The sequence below is a fragment of the Heloderma suspectum genome, chromosome 5 (assembly GCF_057233095.1).
Source record: "Heloderma suspectum isolate Gila_16-S chromosome 5, 16-S_ref, whole genome shotgun sequence".
Lineage (NCBI taxonomy): Eukaryota > Metazoa > Chordata > Lepidosauria > Squamata > Helodermatidae > Heloderma > Heloderma suspectum.
Window position 1 is genome coordinate 35,896,708 of NC_139462.1, and position 19,006 is coordinate 35,915,713.

Here is a 19,006-nt window from a genome sequence, read left to right on the forward strand (position 1 = left end):
ATTTTGCAGTGACTACAATGTTACCCTGTACTTCCAGTTTGTGTTCCAAAAGTTGGATTAACCTTTTAGGAATTCTCTTTCTCTCTGTTTAAAATTGTAACCAACAGTGGTTTATTGCTTTGCAACTTTAAAAAATGTGGTGTGGTTTTTGATAGGTATGTTACAATACACGGCCCAAGCCTACACAGATTTGAACATGCCCATCGACTTTATGATAGAATCAAGCTGTTATGTTTCTTTCTGAACCAAAAGCATTAAAAGAGTTTAGACATCAGTGCTTCCCTCACATTTACTTTTCTTAATGTGCTAAATCTGTGTTGATTGGTCGCAGAAAAGTGCAACTAGGGGCTGGAGCAACTCCCCTGTAAGGGAAAGTTACAACAGACGGTATTGTTTAGCTTGGAGAAAAGGCTTGGAGAAAAACACATGATAGAGGTGTACAAAATTACACATTGTGTGGAAAAAGTGGATACGGAGACATTTTTATCCCTCTTTCATAATACTAGAACCCAGTGGGGTCATCCCATGAAGTTGATTGGTGGGAGATTCAGGACAGATAAAAGGAAGAACTTCACAGAGTGCATAGTTAAACTATGGCATTCGCTACCACAAGACATAGTGTTGGCCACCAATTTGGATGGCTTTAAAAGGGGCTTAGACAAATTCTTGGAGAAGACTATCAAAGGCTACTACTCTTGATGGCAATGTGCTACCTCCAGGATGCCTATGTGCACCAGTTGTTGGGGAACATGGTTGAGAGGGTGCTATTGCACTCATGTTCTGCTTGTGGGTTCCCTGTGGACAGCTGGTTGGCCACTGTGTTAACAGGATGCTGGACTGGACGGACCTTGGTCTGATCCAGCGGGGCTCTTCGTTCTTGTGCTCTTCCCCTTGGTTTTTATGGAAGGAGCTGGATTCCAAAACCTCAGGCACAATGCATTATGCACGTGTTAGACACAGAGAGCCAAAATAGACATTACTTTAAAGCTGCGTCTAGTAGCTACTCTTTTTTCTTCTTCTCCATTTTTACTCTACAGTTGGTGCAGGCGCCGCTCTATCGGAATCTTCAACTTCCGTCCCCCCCCCCCGTCCCCCCGCTAAAGTCCCGATCCACATGCAGGGAGGAGGGGAAATTCTCTAGATTAAGAATGGAGGCGTAGCTGCTAGACACATGGATTTAGAGTAAAGTCTGTTTTAACCCTCTGCAGAGACGGGGGGGGGGGATGAGGAGGTGTTCCAAGCACAGAAGAACATGCGTGTCACATGCTCCGCCGTGCACTCACATGGCCAGCGTAAACACGAGGAGGGCCGCGCCGACTTTTCCGAAGTTCAGCGCAGCAGACCTTTAAAAGAGACACCGAGCCGTGCTGGACACGCTCCCAGCCAATGGAGGCCGGGAGAGCGCCGAATATGGAAATTGGGGGGCGGTGGGACCTGCGCCTGAGACGACGTTCGGCTGCCAAGCCATTGTGAGAGCCTCTTCCCCCTTAAAGGGCCACGGAGATTGGGATGCGCTCGCACTCCCCCCCCCCCGACCAGGAAACAACATCTGTTAAGAATGACAGCTCCTTGTTTTGAGCCCTTTGTCTGCAACCGTGTCACGTTGTCGGGGCTGCGGCGCAGCAGCACATGACGAGCGACGACACGCCGCGCGCCCTGATTGCCTGTCGTGCGCTTGTTCCTCTTTGGAAACTCCACGCCGCCTTGTGCAGAGGGCGACCCTGACGCCCTCTCTACCCGGTTCGCCTATTGTGCACAAGCCAACCCTGGGCAAGGAGCGCGAGTTAATAGCACCCAGCAGGAGCAGCAGCAATTTTTTAAAAAAAAATTAATTAATTAAAAGCAGCCCCCGCCTTTGTGCGGGAAAGCCCTCAGCCAGGGAGAACTACATTTCTCCACGCAGAGAGCCGGAGCTAGCTAGCTGGCTGGCTGGCTTTCCTGCCCGCCCCGGCGCTGCAAGGAAGAGCTGGTCCACCCTCTCGCCCCCAGCCCGCCCGGCCGCCCCCCGTTCCCGGTGTGCTTTCGAGTTCGTTCACATGGCAGTCACGTCCGCCGCTGGGAGCGACGCTGGGGCTCCATAGAGTGATGAGCGAACAGACGTCAAAACGGCCCTTATGAATATTGATGCGGAGGCTAGGCTGCTTTCGTAAAGGAGCAGAAGGAAGCAAGATGGCTGCCCTTTAGGATCGGATAGAAGGGAGACCAGATTGCTTTGGCTGGATTCTACGAGGCTGAGGGACGTGCTGGAAAGAGGTCAGAGCGCTTCTCTCTTCTCCCCTCTTTCTCTCTCTTTTTCGCCTGCCATTTCCAAACTCGCCTCTTTCCTTCCTCCTTCGGGGCTCCTAGGCATGACTTTTATTTAAAAAACCACACACACCCCAGAACACCCCACACAACTCTCTGCAGTTCTAAGTACAAAGAGAGAAGAAAATTACAGCTGCTTCTCCAATATGGCTGACAAACAGATTTTTTTTTTCTTTTAAGCAAAGGATTAAAATAGGTTTCTGGCACCCCCCCCCCCTGCAAACTTTGCCTTTTTAGCTATGCTCTGCAGCTTGGTTTGGGTGGATGATTTTTTTAAAATTAGTTTTGTTTCTAGGCAAGTAAGTCTGCCTTAAGAAAAAAAGTTATTCCTTTATCTAGTTGCACTTCTTCATCTCCCCCCCCCCCCGCACCTCGCGTCGCCCTTTAAATATGTGTTTCTCGTTTATACACGTGCCGCGTTCTGAATCGAGTCGGCTTTATTCTGGAAAGACACTCCCAAGTGAGGTGTAGGACCAGTTTGGGTGATCGCTTATTAAAAACAAGAAAACCTATGGTTGGGTTAGCTGAGCAAAACTTTAGGAGTACATCCTTTAACACCCCCCCCCCCTCCCTTTCTCCTTCTTCTTAAGGGGAAGAGATGGTTTGTGATCTTTGGGCAAAAGCAAACTCTTTCTGGAGAGGTGTTTTGGATAGAGCGCGCGGACTTTCTATCTAGTCCTGGCGGATAGGTGCCTGTGTGTATGTGAATTTTTGTGTGAAAGTCTGTTTTCTGGCTTTGTGCATTTCATGAATCAGCTCTCACTTGGTTTGCCGGTGAGTGACAAGCAGACACAAAGGCAGGCGCAGTCCAAGAGGGAGAGGGGGGAGGCAGGGAAAGAAAAGAGGGGATTGTGGAGTTTTGAGGACTACAAGGTCAGGGGTGCTTAAGGAAACTGAAGCCCCATCCTAGGGGCGAAAAAGAGCATTGGAGAAGACACTGACATCACTGCTTTTTTTCTCTTCTCAGTTCATAGTATTATTAGGTTATTTTGTCATCCTCCAAATCCCGTGGTACTCAGTGTGTGTAGCTCAAGAAGGAGAAAAGGAAGACAAACATATTTTGTCCCTTTGAAATAATTGCCTTTTGACAAGATCAAGGATGTTAAACCAAAATCTACCAGGAATGTTCCAATTGGACGAAAAATGTTGTGCCCTGTTGGTGTATTTCTTTGGTTTGAGCATGAAACATAATTGTAATCACCCCCACTGGTGATATTTTGGGCCTGCACTGAAAGCTTTTATAAAATTGTTTGACTGTTTTAGCAAGTTTTCCCCAACACTACCAAGTGTTGTATATAATATCTCCCCTTTTGTAAACTGATTGTGGTGGGGGCAGGGAGCTGGTGTGATCTTAGCAGGCTTCTACTGAAACATTCACTCTTATGATCTCATTCTGATATATATATATATATATATATATATATATATTTCCGTGATGGTGGGTATGCAGATGCAAAACCTGATACCATGCAACAGAAGAAAGGGACTTGAGTAGCTGTTATATATTAAAAATTGTCTTTTAAGAAAAACAAATAAAGACATCTTCCCTCTCTTAAAAGAAGGTCAGTGGGCATTGTTTGCTAGCTAATAAGGCCATTGTATTTGCATTTTAATGGCAAGCTGCCATTGGAGAGAGGGGTGGCTGAGGAGGAGTGATAGCTTGTACATTCATTTGTGTAATTGCATGTGTATTCCACGATAACACTTTCAGTTGAGAGCATGACCTGCAAAATAGGGCTCATTTGTAAAAGGAATTCAGCAGATGGGTGTTAATGGTCAAGCATCATGGATAGCTTCAGAAACTCACATTGTGTGCCTGTTTTGTTTTGTATTTAATACTACCTGTTGAAAGTTTCTCTTGCGAATCTTTGCCGTCCTTAACTCTGAAGTTAATAAATTCATTTAACATTGTCCAAGCTACAGGCTCTTTTTCAACACACCCCTGGAAGGTTAATGTAAATCATTGGCCTGTTCTTGGTTACATCAACAGTTTTTGTATGATCTTAAGGGCTTCATATTTCCCCAAATTGTTCTTATTTCTCAAAAATAAAAATAGCAATATGCATTGTTTTCATGTAGCTCTGGATAAATTTCTAGATTACTACATTGTAAGTTAATACATGTATGAAGTGTGGTGCTGTAAAGAGTTTTGTTTCAAACAAAAACAAAACTATTTGCCTACATGACCTTTTGCTTTAATGGTAAACTTTGTTCCATAACCATAAGTTGAGTATTTCATATTTTGAAAAGCTTAAACAAAATTTAAAGTCCTCCAATATTTATAATGGGATAAACATGCAAAGGAAGCTTCTGAAGACAGCTTCTCTCTTTCATTTGGGAAAACCCCCACACAAGTTGGTTGAGAATGCACATTTGGGTTCAGTGCAGTTATACTTATAACTGCACACTTATAATATGTACAGGGGTGCACATCTCAGTATGCATTGCAATACAACTGTCTTGGGTTGCATACATACTGGCACACACAAACATATGTTCAGTATCAGGTGTACTGAATGGCTGGATTCGCACAGCATGACAACTCCCACACAAGGGTTGAGTGTGGGTTGTTATGTGAACCCAGCCATGCTAACAAACCATTGTTAACCAAAAACAACCCATAAAGATAACACATGGTTTGTTGTAGGACTGTGAACTGTGGGTTGTTTGTGGTGAACAAACCATGGCTTATTAGTGTGGCTGGGTTCACACAACACACCAACCCAGTTCAACACACTCAACCCTGAGTGTGGGTTGTTGTGTGTTGTGTGAACCCAATCAATGTATGAAGTACTATTACAGGTCACATGAAAGCAAGTAACCAATTAGCACCAATTTGTAAAGTTTGCTACTTACTGTCACCTGCAGTTCATAAATATATTGCCAATATTCTGTGATAGATTCTATAATGCAGGAGTTGGAACCTGTGGCCCTTCAAATGATGTTGGATCCAACATCTGTCACACCAGCCAGCACAGTCATTGGTCAGAGATATTGGGATTTGTAGTCCTGCAACATATGGAGGGCTACAAGTACCCCACCCCTGGCATGACACCAGTCAGTCTTAAGGGAAAAGCACCCACACAATTCCTCAAAAGTACTTAAATCTATACTTAGTTATAGAATAAAAGCTAGTGCTTAGGATCATGGCCACATAGTTCATGTGTATATACCTCAGTAATGTAAAATCTCCTTAAAGACCCATTGCCGTAAATCATAGCATAGTACATGCAATGAGAAGTCTAGGTTCTTGCATACCTTGCTCTTTAGAAATAGACACTTTCTCAGAATATGAAGAATCTCTTCAAGATGATTTGTGTTCTTAGTACAAGTTTTAGTACTAGTAGTGTTTTCAGGACCTTTTGTTTTCTGTACTGTCTTGTGTATATACTGGGAAAATTGAAAATTAATAAATCTGTTACTGAAATGTTGGTGTTTTATCACTATCTTAATGAGGAATTTGGCATTGTGTTGACTTCTTCTCAAGACCCTGTAGAACTAGCATTATTTTGATTTAATGTTCCTAGTCTTAAACTTTGTTATGCCAAAGCATTGCACACAATGCATTTTTATGGTGAATAGATTTATTCAATCTTTAATGGCAACCATGGCAGTGTGAGGTGACTGTGGCTGCAATCGATAGGTCTTTCTTCTAAGTAAATGTGCTTAGTGGTGTACTGTTCTTATTTGTGTTGATTTCCAAAATCATTGTGCCAAATCCCCACTGGAAATTAGCATATTATACCTGATAGACCTGTTAAACTGCAATTTAGATGTCCTTTTAAAACGCATCTCTGTGTTCAGGGTTTCAGACATTTAAGCTTGTGTATGGCAGGTTTCATTGCCATGTACCTAAATGGCTGGACTACTGAGACAGTTCATTCCCCTCCCCACCCACCCCCTATGGTAACTTCAGGATACTATAACTTCAGGATACTACTTGATTAGATAGACTTGATTAGTGCCATTACAATATATAGTGAGGTGGATCCAGATTAAGCTAGTTTCACTTACATCCCAGGGGTTTTATAGGAACTAATTTAGTAATGACTATTTGTTCACATTGATTTAAATGGAAGCTAAGGAAACCTAACTTTAACTAACTTATGGCAAAGTCCTATGCATGTTTAGACAGAGAAAAGGCCTACAACTCACAGCATTCCCCAGCTGGCCATGCTGGGAGTTGTAAGCCTTTTCTCTGTCTAAACATGCATAGGATTGTGTCCTTAGGATGCAGTCCTATCAGGATAGTTGGCTACCTCCAAACTCAGAGGTGGCCAACTATCAAATGCAGGGTGGGCAGAGCATGGAAGGGGTTCTCTCCTGTGTACTCCAGCTGCCCTGCATTTGTGGCTAAACAGCTGATTTTGGCTGTCTAGCTGGGGACCTTGGGGTGGGGGTGGGGGTGGGGGTGGGAGGCTAGATGGCACATAAGCATTATAACATTGAATTTAGTGGGGCTTCTTTCTGAGAAGGGTATATATAAGATTGCACTGTTAGTCTGGACCCAACTCCTAGGCTATTCTGTTATATAGCCATGCTATATTCTCTTCTAGGGTATAGAGGTGTAGGAAAAAATAATCTAAAATGCACATTCTACCTAGTTTCTATCTGTTAGAAGAACAAAGTGGGTGTTCCAAACCCTACAGTAATCAGTGTTATCTTCATCTAGGGCAGGGGTAGGCAACCAGGTACCCTCCAGATGTTTTGGACTATAACTCCTATAAGCCCTAGCTAGTATGGTCAATGATCAAGTATTATGACAGTTGTAGTCCAAAATATCTGGACAGCACCAGGTTGTCTACCCCTGCTCTAAGGTATATTGTATGTGAGGTATGTCATCTGGGAAGCCTCCAATCTGTCAGTGCCTTGCCTCTAACCAGTGTTGCCCCAGGTTTACCAGTGGAAACGTCTTGGAGCAAAGGTCTTGGCAAGTCGCAACAGCCCATGGGACCTTCATTACCCATGACTGCTCTAGGGTAATCAGACTTACTGTTGAAAGATGAAGCAGCAATTCCTTTCTTGATAGCAAATGCCCACAGAAGAAATGTAACCCTCACAATAATGGGGGAGGTACATCCACTCCAGCAACAGTAAGCTGTTGGTAAAAATGTCTTGTATAGGGATTTCTTGTTCTTGCTGTTTTTGAAGAGAGCAAATAGGTTCCTTTCAAAGTTCAGCACTTCTCAAACTAATTTCATTTGAAGGTCATAAACAACTATACTTTCTTGCTAGATCTAGAATTCAGCAGAAGCAGCTCTGCCATGTCACTACTTGTGGTAAGAAATGTGCGTATGCAGTTAATGGATTGTAGGCTAGCCTACCCTCAAAAGCTTATGGGCAGCTAAAACATATAGTCTGACCGATATTTTAAAAAACCCACTATCCTTGGGCCCTAACACTAGATGAAATAGGTTCTTTATGCCACTTCTGGAAGGTATTCTGGTTTTGAGGAATTGTCAGGGTGATAGAACTCTTTAGCTGAGGAGCAGTACCTCTCTGTATGCTCTTGAACTTCTCATTTGGTATATAACCTTGGTTTCCCCAGTTGTTGTTAAAGATGATGATAAAGCATATGTATGAGATTTCCAAACCATATATGAGACTCTAAGGGCTCCTAGGTAAAGCTAGCACCATGACTTGGGCCTAGAAGAAGATAGAAAGCCCACATAGATGCTGGTGTGCGGATGTGATATACGTCCAGTGATCTGCCCCCATGGGGAGGTGAGCTTCTCCATTTTGCACCAGTTGAAGTTCTTAAACAGCTGTCAAAGGCATTATAGTAATTTAGTACTGCAGTTATTGAAGTTATAAAGACATGAATGACAGTCACCAGTTCCAGTTTTTCTGAAAGAGAGGTTTATGGCCATGTCACCAAGTAGAACTCATGAAAGGCACTAAGCACCACCATTGCAACGTTGACTCCTAGGAGCAGAATTGGGTCAAGATGTGCTCCCAGACTGAAAATCTGTACGGTCTGGGAAAGCCTCCATACCAACAAGTTTCTCATGGAACTAGCACAAACATTGATATGCCTTGTATTTATCTTCCATGCTTCCTCTAAGGTGCTCTGAGCTCAGATAGATCACTAGCTATGGTGGCTCAGGATCATGGGAGTTGTAGCCCAACACATCTGGAGTGCACTAAGTTGGGGAAGGCTGCTTTAAAGTGTCTCCATGGAGCTGCTACCACACACAAGAATGGGCCCCAGAATTACAAGATTTAGCTTAATTCATGGTTGATAAGTCCATCAATAGCTGTTATCTGTGAATATTAAACATGGCTATTGCCCTGCTCTAGGCAGAGTCCTGGCACTTTGCAAGCAAATACAGGGACCAATGCAACAGAATAGTCAATTTGACAAGCAAATGGTCAAGCACACAGATTTCAGTCTGAGGAGGTTTAGGCTAAGGCAAGAGTGGTCAAAGTCCAGGCAGAAGTCAGAACACAGGCAGGCAGTTGGACAACAAAGATCAGGCAACAGCAGGAGTGGTCAAGGTAAAAGACAAGAGGTCAAACACAGTAAATCAGTCAAGTACGTTACTCAGTTCCGAAGCAGGGTCAAGAAACAGTCCAGGATCAGTAGCACAGAGCATCCATCACAAGGCACAGGAAACACGGTAGCGGATATTGGAACTAGCAGAAGCAATGTTTCCAGTAGTTCTCACGTTACCAGTGAGAGCTGATATAGCTAAAGCCACTAGAACCCCACCCAATGCTCAGCTGCTTCCTGTTAGAGGTTTGTCAGATGTCCTCCTCATGAGGAGAGCCTGACTCATGAGTAGCCCTCTTCAGTAGGTGAGCGCTCCTTCCATCATGGACCGTAAGGTGCCAGCGTTCTAGGGGGCTTGGTGGTAGCTCAGCATCTTCTTCTGCCTCTGAAGCTGAACTCTCTGCCTCCCTAGATGGCAGGTTCAAAGGCATCACTCCTGAGGGTCCTGGACTGTGTTGGCTAGTGCCAGGGTCTCCAGAGGGGCCAACTGGTTCTGACAGTTCTGGCTCCTCCTCTGAGGATGACTCTGGTGGTGTCATGACACCTGGGGCCATGACAGCTACTGTGCCATATTTGGGGCATTATATCACTGACTACTAGATAGATGCCAAAGACAAATCGCAAAGAATGGCTATTCTCAGCACACCATGCTTCTGAACTTCCTAGGAGCAACTGCTGGCTACCTTTGGAGTCAGAGTGGATTAGGTAGATCTTTAGTCTGATCAGTTAGTATTTGTTTTTTATGGGGGGAGGCAGCCTGGATTAACCATGTCTGTTGCTACCCAGAAGAATTTTGCTAAATGGCACTTCAGTGTTGTAAAATGCCCTACTACATCTGCAAAGATCTCTTCACATATGTCACTGCTGTAGCATAGACTCCTATCACTGAGCTATGCTCCAGCTGGTCCACTTTGGTGTGAGTTCAGTCCATCTCTATCTATGCTCTTTCTCTCTCTTTTTCTCCCTGTCAGCCACTTTGTGCCCTTCCCAAGTTGCTATGTTTCAAACAGAATTGGTGGTTATCTTGAAAACAATGCCAGAGAGCACAATCACAAATTATTTTGCAAAACAAGATAAAGTATTGATTTAGTTCTGCTCCCTGATTACTGTGAAGGCATTTTGCCAATTCTGAGTGTTGTGACATCATCTAGAAAGGTTATTTGCTTGATCTGCTGGTTCTGAAACGCAGTGGGATGCATTATGAATCATAAAAAATTGACTGCAGTCTGAATCAGGGATGAAACATATGACTGAATAGAAACTGGAGGGAAGGGGGGGATTTGCACACATCCAGGGGAGGAGGATGCATGTGTGATAGAAATAGGTGTAGGACTAACTAGATGGGGCAAGTATTTCTGATTATCAGTAACTCTACAGAATGCTGTATATTGTACAGAAATATATAGCACCTTAAACATGGCTCCCCTGTGTTGGTATCAAGATGCCAATTTTCAGAACTGGGATGCCTGAATGGTAAGAGCTAATGACTAATATAGTGCTGGTCTAACTTAGTGGCTCAAAGATTGAGCTATAACTCAGGAAGTCCCTGCTCCAAGTCTTGGTTTTGTCATGAACTGTGGTCTCAGAGACACCATTCTCTCTGAGCCCCAGCCCTGTATAAGGATAATGATACACAGGAAGTGCCTTATACTGAGTCAGATCATTGGATCCATCTCATTCAGTATTGTCCAACACTGCTTGGCAGTGGCTCTTTCACAGCCCTACCTGGATTTCCCAGGAATTGAATCTGGGATCTTTTGCATGCAAATCATGTGCTCTACCCTCTATGCTATCACTCTTCCTTCCTACTGACTTACTTCCTGGATTCTCGTAAAAATTAGATCGCAGCAACAAAATGTGTGTACCTGTGAAGAGCTTTGAACACTTATAATGTAATCCAATGCATGTCTACTCAGAAGTAACATCCCATTCGGTTTGATGGGGCTTACTGTCAAAGAAATGGGTATAGATACTAATTATTACAACATGCAATGTGTAGCGATAACCCGAAGTTCAGAGAAAACGGGAAGTTTGCTGACAGAGGATGCAACCTTACTGGGAGCCTGCTACATAAGTCATCTTGAAATGAAGAGGATCTGAGCTGCACAGATTACTGTGGGTTTTTAATACTTGCAAAAATACCTGACCTCTGTCTCAAATTCCTTTTTTTCCTTTTAAGCTTGAACCTAATTTGGAAAAATAAAATTTTAAGAAGGATTGGAACAGCTTTGGGGGGTTTTGGAAGGAAATGCATACTGAAGCCTTTTGTGAGCATATTTCATCTATCTCTGCGCTGTATACATTAGTGTTCTTAATGACTAACTTTGTGGTTTGGGGAGTTGTGATTTTAAATGCATGTTCTGTGATGTGACTATGAGGTTTCTATTTAGGTTCTGGTTGCCACCACCTCCAAGGTGCTTAACAAAGGATCATTAGCCATACACTCAGTCTGTGCAAGAGTCATGCATTTAGCCTATGGGCTAAATATCGCTTTTCATTGTGCTATAGCCTAGCATGAAAACACTGTATGGATATTGGCTGGTGTGCAGGCTAAGAGTCTTCTGTTTATTAATAAAATATATTAATTGTCTTCCTGCCTGAAAAGCACTCAAAGGTGATGTACGACAACCTGTGAAAGGGTTATATTCTGACATACAGGTTCCATATGTTGTTTGTGGTGTTTGAATCCACTATGATATAGTGTAGTTTAGTTGCGAGTTTCAATTAAAGAAGTTTTCAGGCCTATACCAAAACTTTAGTACCAGGGAATGAATACTTTCTGGGGGAGCAAATCCACAGATGAGCAACTGAATAGTGTGAACTTGGATTTACAAAGAGTTCATCAGTTCTCTCTTGTTACCCCCAGTTAGAAAGTCATAACTATGAGAAGCTGATGGGGGGGGGGTCAGTGTTTAAATGGTTCCAGAGCTGTGGAAGAATATCTTCAAATGCTTAGAGAAGTTGATTTGAAAACCAATGTCTCTACTAGAGAGCTAGCTAGTAGAGTCCCAGCCTGCATGACCAACAGTTGGGGATTTCAGGAGTTGTAGGAGGACACCAGGTTGCTTACCTCTGGCATAGGCTATACCTCCCTACTGAGTTTCTTGAGCCTTGGTTGTTGCTGCTACTGCCTTTTGGATGGGTTCCTCTTGACTGTAGTTGGAGTTCTGCATAAGTGGCAGTCACAAGTAACATGCAACAGGAGCATAGCTTTTTATAGGGCATTGACCACTCTGTGTAAGCAGTGCTTTGCAGAGTGCTAGCATTTAACTTAGCACTACATCAGACTGCTAATGGGGCACTACAGTTTCCACAGATCTTTAGAGAGGAGTGCCATGCTAAGAGTGCTGAGACATCTTTTAAACAGCTTGGAAGATGGTCATTCATTCTGCATAAGAAAATGGATTTTCTCATCATAATAACTAATCAGTTTTCAGGCACAAGTATAAGGTAGTTCTCAAAGCAGGCAACTTTACTTGAAGAAACAGGGGTGTTTGAGCTTACCAGATTTTTTCATTTGGGAGGGGAACTTGATACGTTATGTATCTTAGAACTTTAAATTATTCTTATAACCGCTGTTAGGAGTTGTTAGTTTGGAATTCTTTCCTCAATGCAAGGAAAATGGGACCTAAATTAGACCTGCAAGGAAACCTGGTTTTGCTGAAATTCCATATATGTTACCTTGGAGGCTATGGCTACAGTCCAGCATAACAGCCATGCGCACGCGTGCGCACACACACACAAACTAAGCACATCATACAACCATGCAAAGGAAAAGAGTTCTACTTCCTAACCTTTGCAGAGCTCTGCCTGCCATCACCAGGCAAACCAATTCCTTAACTTGTGGGACACTGCAGCTCATAAGTTCTTTTGTCAAGAATAGTGTATCTCTTGTTCTTCTTGTGCTCCAGCAAATTAAACAGATTTGTTTATGATTGTCTCATTGCAGTTAAGCCTATAGCTGAACAGCTATGAAATAAAGCATTCATTCACATAAGAAAAACATGTGGAATAGAGGACACACTGTGTAGAATTTTATGGTCACAGACACTTGGGTCTAGTTCACACATTTCTGTTCTTTCGTTGATGACTGTCATGTGTGAATGAGCTGCCGTAGATGTATCCTCTTATACACAATTGCTTTTCAATGGAGTCAGTTCACACATTATGCAACAAGTCATCAACTGTCAAGTAAATTAGTGATGTGTATGCATGTATGTATGAACCTACCATTTGAGACATTTTACTGTTTAAAAAGGGTTATAAAGAAGAAAACCAGTAGCTAGATTTTACAATATCTTTCCTCTACAACACACACACAAACACACACCCATCAAATTTACTTTTATAAGTGTGTGTGTGGTGTGTGTTTTTTTAGCTATTTGGAATGATTAATTACCTCTATGTATTATTGAAATTCTATCTTTATTGAAGAAGAAAAGAATGCTGGCCTGGAGAACACTTCTAACTTAATTGGACACCTTGACACCCATGTATGTATTATTACTGGTAATGGTAATGCTGCACTAATGCAGGTTCTCTGTTCTCTGCTAAAGAATGAGAAACTCTATGGGGAGCTTGATATTTGCTCATCTGAAAGGTCTATGCCATTGATCTATTATAAGTGAGGTGACTGTTTTGTTGACTTGCCAGAATAGTTTCAGGAAACTACAATGAAAATACATCTGTTGGCTGGAAGCACCCCAAATGACAGTGTAGTTCAAGTCTTGCATAATATGTTACAGAGAATAAGTTGCCGATCAGGCTGCAGGATATGGAAGAAAGGCATTTTGGGTGCAGCAATAGATATTTATACTCTTGGCTAAGGTTCTGGAATTATTCCTTTACCACTCACAGATACTCAGCTAACATTCTAGGTACGCTTTTAGTCTTTGCTTTCTGTTTGAATTGTGAAACCTTTGGTAGAGTCTGGTACAGAATGTGTTTTTTTAGAAATGATCCTAAAATGTGATCAAAAGAAAAATGTGGTTAACGGTCTGTATGAGTTTGGATAGCACTGCAAGGTTGGCATTGTGCATATTTTAGCTCCTGTGTTTTCCACGCTTTAGAGATATCTCTACAAAATCATTGTATTGGAGGGGATCCAGTTGACCCACTGGAAAGCTAAGTGTGTAGGCTGCGTGTCCTTTTTACCAGATGCATGGAAGCATGAAAGACAGCCTGGGCTTGATTACAACATTTATGGGAAATAAAAAAGTATGTGTAGTGCATTTGGACCCTATTGTTTCCATGCAGAACCAAAGAAAGTAGGTCCTGTTCCAAATTTTGCAGCAGGTGGGGAAAAATAGCTCTACTTTTAGGGCACCTTTCATCATCAACTTCATCAGTGATAATAGGTGCAAACCTGAATGACTACCCAGGAGAAGAGAGACCTGTTATGGTGGCTTGGAGCTCCCATCGCTGGCTTTACACCAGAGATGTGGCCATCCAGATGTTGTTGGACTGCAACTTCCATCATTGGCTCTGCTGGCTAGGCCTGATGGCAGTTGCAGTTCACCTATGTTCTCTGTTCCTGCTTTGCACAAAAGCTTGATTTTCCACATGTGCTGCATCTGCTAGTTATTAGCTAACAGCTGGTACAGTTGGCCAATCAGCACAGGGATTTGCATGGCTGGTATCTACTTTATGGATATCTGGCATGCTGGCTTGTCTGTAGAATGCTACAGTCAATGGAGAAAGCCAACATATGTAAGTGCTGTAAGCACATATGCTGTAAACCCAGATGTTGGACTGCAAATCCTATCATTCCTCACCATTGGCTATAAGCTACTCATTGAGATGTGAAGAGATTTCAGTGTTGACCTAAGCAGTGGAGTCTGTATAAAAGTGAGTTGTCCAGAGATACACACGAAGGCCACAGCTGAGATCAAACCTTTCCCAGATTTATGAAGTCCTACTACAGACATCTGTAAGTTAACATTGGCTACTGACATAAGGCTGCAATCCTATATCCACTTACCTGGACATAAGCCCTATTGAACTCAGTGGGACTTCATGCTGTGTAGATATGTATAGGATTGCTTTGTTAGTGATTTCAGAGTCAGAAATTGGCAACCAAAGCATCTTATTCAAGAGGTTAAATTGCCTGGTGGCTTTCTTTAAATTAATAAAATAAATCATTGTTAAATCCAAATCTTTGGTGCTTAATTAGCTGGCCTCAGCTTTCTGTTTTATTTCTGACTCCTATAGTTCAGTGAATAATTCCAAATATTAATGAATAATTGGTGAATATTAATGAAATATCAGAGAATAATCCCAAATCCCAAGGAGAAGGTTGCTGTCTGCCATTGCTTTTTAATGGCAGAAGGATGAATGCAAGACTTGAAAGAGTACCAAACAGATTTTAAAAAAACCACACACCTCAGTCCAGCCCATCTTTTGTTGCAGTGTCAATATTTCTGCATTCCTCTAACAAGAACCCTCATACTATGAAGTAAATACCATTTAAAAATAGTAGTAAAGTGTTAAGGGTGTGGCATGTCACTTCAACAAACAAGATGTTCCAGTTTCCGTGTTCTGAAACTTATGTACTGATACAAATAACCTGCCATATGAACATGATTCTCATTAATTAGTTCAGACTTAACATCTGAATGGTTCTGTAGGTTTAGGGTGGCCATGCCTCCTACTTTAGAGGGCAGTCTTCTATTTGAAGATGTCCCCTATTAAAGGGCTGTCCCGTCCAAGTCTGATGTAAAGATTTTTTTAAAAAAGATATACGAAAGGAAAGCATGGAGCTTCATGTACTTGGCACTTTGACAGCAGACTAAACAGATACACAGGTCACCTGGTTGCAGTCTTCCTCGCTATTGTGAGATGTATTGTATTTCTATTTAAAGTATAGTAAGTATTTCTAAATGTGCATACATAGGTTTAAATTAGCAGATGCTAATTTTATGCACATCTGTGCCCTTTTTTGCCTGGGGGGGGGGCGGTGATGCATAAGTGCCCACCCTATCTAGATTGCTTACCAGCTCAAAAATAACATAACTTCATGACTGTTCCTTGACAAGTTGCTCTGATCATGTTTACTTGTAATTATCCTGTTTGACTGAAATGGCATCCATGTTAGTGAGCTTTGGATTGCAGTTTACAGTCCTTTGGGATGGAAGGGGAGAGAAATGTATGCAGGCTGAGAGTTTCATACTTAGTCTATACTAATGCTACGATTCCAAGCCCATATATTTAGAAGTAAAAGCACCGTTGAAATCAAAACAACTTCTTTAACAGTTAACATCACTGGGATTAGACTAATAATCCTTAAATAGTGTCCTACACCTAAAATCTGAAGTGTTGAGAGTAAATTTCAGTATCTTCATTCCGGCAACCACTGATGCTTAGTTAATTAATTCTGCTTTTTAAAGGTGAACTTTGTTTAGGAAGGCAGTGCATATATCCTCTTGCTAACGTGATTTTGTGCTTGCATTAAGTCCATTTACATTATAATCTGTTAATTTATCATACAGTTCATCCTGATTTCTGTCCTTGAGGGTGGGCACACATTTTGGGCTTGTTTAGGAAACAGGAAGGGCTAATGGGTATAGAAAATGTCTGCCACTGTGATAAGGATGCACACGCATTTTGTGACATTGACCCCTCCAGAAAGACAGAAAAATGTATGGCTCCAACTTGCTTTCACTCTATCGCTGCAGGCTGAGTTTCTTTTTTCATTCAGAGATTCTTCAGATCCAGCCAGAGTCGAGGCACCACGTGGACTTCGCGCACATGACTGCACTGTTTACAAACACCGTCCCAGAATTCCCAAGAGCTGTTGCGTAACAGCCAGGCGGGTGCAACATCTCACGAGTCAGCAGCATTAGCCCGCAATGGTCTTAGTTTCCACTCCATTTTTTTTTTACTATCGCCCACAGTCACCATATCCTTATTACAGCCTAGTTGGAGTATTCCATGAGCCAGTTCTTTTTTAATCTTCCTTTTAAAAAACTCCTTTTGTTTTGGCGACATTCAGCTCTGTAGCTTACAACAAGGTCATCTGTGGTGAGCCAAAAATAGAAGCTCCACCGTTTGACGACAAACTGGAACTGGGCAGTACAAGCTAGAGCCTGTGTGCCATAGGAAGTAAATTTTAGTTTCTGCTTGCCAAAAAGGCTAATAGGGAGTCTGCAGACAGCTATAAACACATGAAAGACATGGTGGGTGTGTTTGTTTTTGGATCCTACAAAGTTTTTAGGACTCCAACTAGTAGATGTTAACCAGGGCTGCAATTCTGGGACACAGTCCGCCTAAATCCCATGGAAAAAAATGGTGTTGGGACGGTCTTAACTGTACAGGGTTGTAGCCTAACTCCTTCTTTTTTCTTCTTTTTTAAGCAAGAAGACTTTTCACTACTGCAGTGGTTTTCTTGTTTTGCTTGAAGTTAAGCATGTGCTTTAAAATGTTTTGTGCTCAGGAAACTGAACAGATACTACACATCCCTAATTATTAAAGCAGGGAATGCTGTCACAGTTTCAAGCGGCAAGCCACAGATGGTAATAACCTTGAACTAATTGGCCATATATATTTCCTGTTGTAGTCCCAGACACTGCCATTTTAGCAAAGATTCAGCAAAATCTTTACACATTTGCAAAGATTGTCCAACTGTGTTCAGTGGAGCTTACTCCCAAGTAAGTGTACACGGTAGGGGTAGTGAGTGGACTTAGCTGCTTTCTATCTCGTTCATGGGGTGGGAGAACTCTGAAACTTCCTTTCATAATCATTCCCAGTTTAATAATTCTTTTCTCTTTGTTTTACAAATAGCATGTTAGCTAAATGCAAAAGGAAAAGATTGTAGTCTTCAAAAGGCACATCTTTTCTAAGGTTCTCCCTTTGTTTTGGTTTGGGGTGGGATCAGTGTGTTTTCCTTATTATTCCTGGCTTAAATAGTCTGAACAAATGCAAACTCAGCAGGGTTTAATAACACTTTAACTCCATCCTATTCTCGGCTCTTACAGTAAAGGTCAGAAGCAACCAAGGTCCACAGCTGCATTTCAAATAGGTTGGCAGAGGCACAAAGTTTGTTTTTTTAAAGAAACCCACTGATTATAATTCTTAGTATTTCATGGATATGCTTGTGTGACAGCTAGAGTAAAACAGCCTAAGGAGAGGTTCACTATTTAATGAAAGATTGGATATAGAAGTTATATAGCATATAAAGTGTGCATGTGCGTTATATATACAAACAGACAAAAAAGGGGTTTCTGTACTTGCTTGGAATTTGATCAGAAGTTTTGAAGGGCTTCTACATAGGAAATATACAGAAATCAGGGTGTATAGATAGATAGAGATATAGAGATATATCTCTATAGATAGATAGAGATATAGATTCATTGCTTGCTGCATTTGTTGTGTAAGCATTTTCCCCCTTTCACTTGCCCATATGGGTTAGCCTTAGTAGAACACCTAGTGCATAAGATTATGACTAAAATACATTTTTATGGGCCTCTTTGGCTGTAGTTTTTAAACTTCTCTAAAAATGAAAGAAAGGAATTGAGTTCTGTGTGTTTTAATATATCAATGGTACTACGCTACTTTTTAAAAACTGAGCAGAAATAATTAAAGGTCAATTTCTTCAAACACTGTAAGTTCATTTCTGTGTTGCTAGGTTTATAACATTACATGCCTGCGTACCCCATATCCTTCTGGTGTTCATCCTGTCTCTGTCCAAATTTCTCTTGTGCATATTAAAACAATGGATGTTAGAGGTAGAAAATGCTTGGCCTCTGTATTCAACAGCTCTTGCCTTGAATTCATGTGTTCTTTAAGAGAAGAAATAAAGCTTTCATTGGTTTCTCAGAAACACCTGATAGCATTAATTGGCTGATAATCTTTCACCCATGGTGAGGAAACTTGTTCAGACAAAATAGATCAGAACATACAGATCTTATGCTGATAGGATAGCTTGGATACATAAACATTGTCCTGCCAGGGTTTACCTCCAAAGAGGGAGTTCCAGGTCATTCTGATGTCTCGCAACGTGGTTGTGCGCACATGGCTGTAGTGTTTACAAACATGATCCCAGAATTCCTGAGGGCAGTTATGTAACAGCTAGCAAGTGCTGTATCAGGCTGACTAAAATGACCTGGATCACGGATGTTGGCGTAGACTCAATGAAGCAGTTGGACAGGGGGAAAGCATACACATGCACTAGGAAAATGCACATTGGGTATCTGAGCACATAATTTTAGCTGC

General features: G+C 41.9%; 1 protein-coding gene across 4 annotated transcripts in view; it reads left to right on the top strand.

The window, feature by feature from the left end:
- The first annotated feature begins 1,329 nt into the window (after positions 1 to 1,329).
- Positions 1,330 to 19,006, top strand: part of TET2 (tet methylcytosine dioxygenase 2) — a 124,491-nt gene continuing 106,814 nt past the window's right edge. For all 4 annotated transcript variants that reach the window (XM_084855757.1, XM_084855754.1, XM_084855759.1 and 1 more), the window contains exon 1: positions 1,330 to 2,253. The gene's annotated coding sequence lies outside the window, so the exon portion shown is untranslated. The remainder of the gene's footprint in view (positions 2,254 to 19,006) is intronic.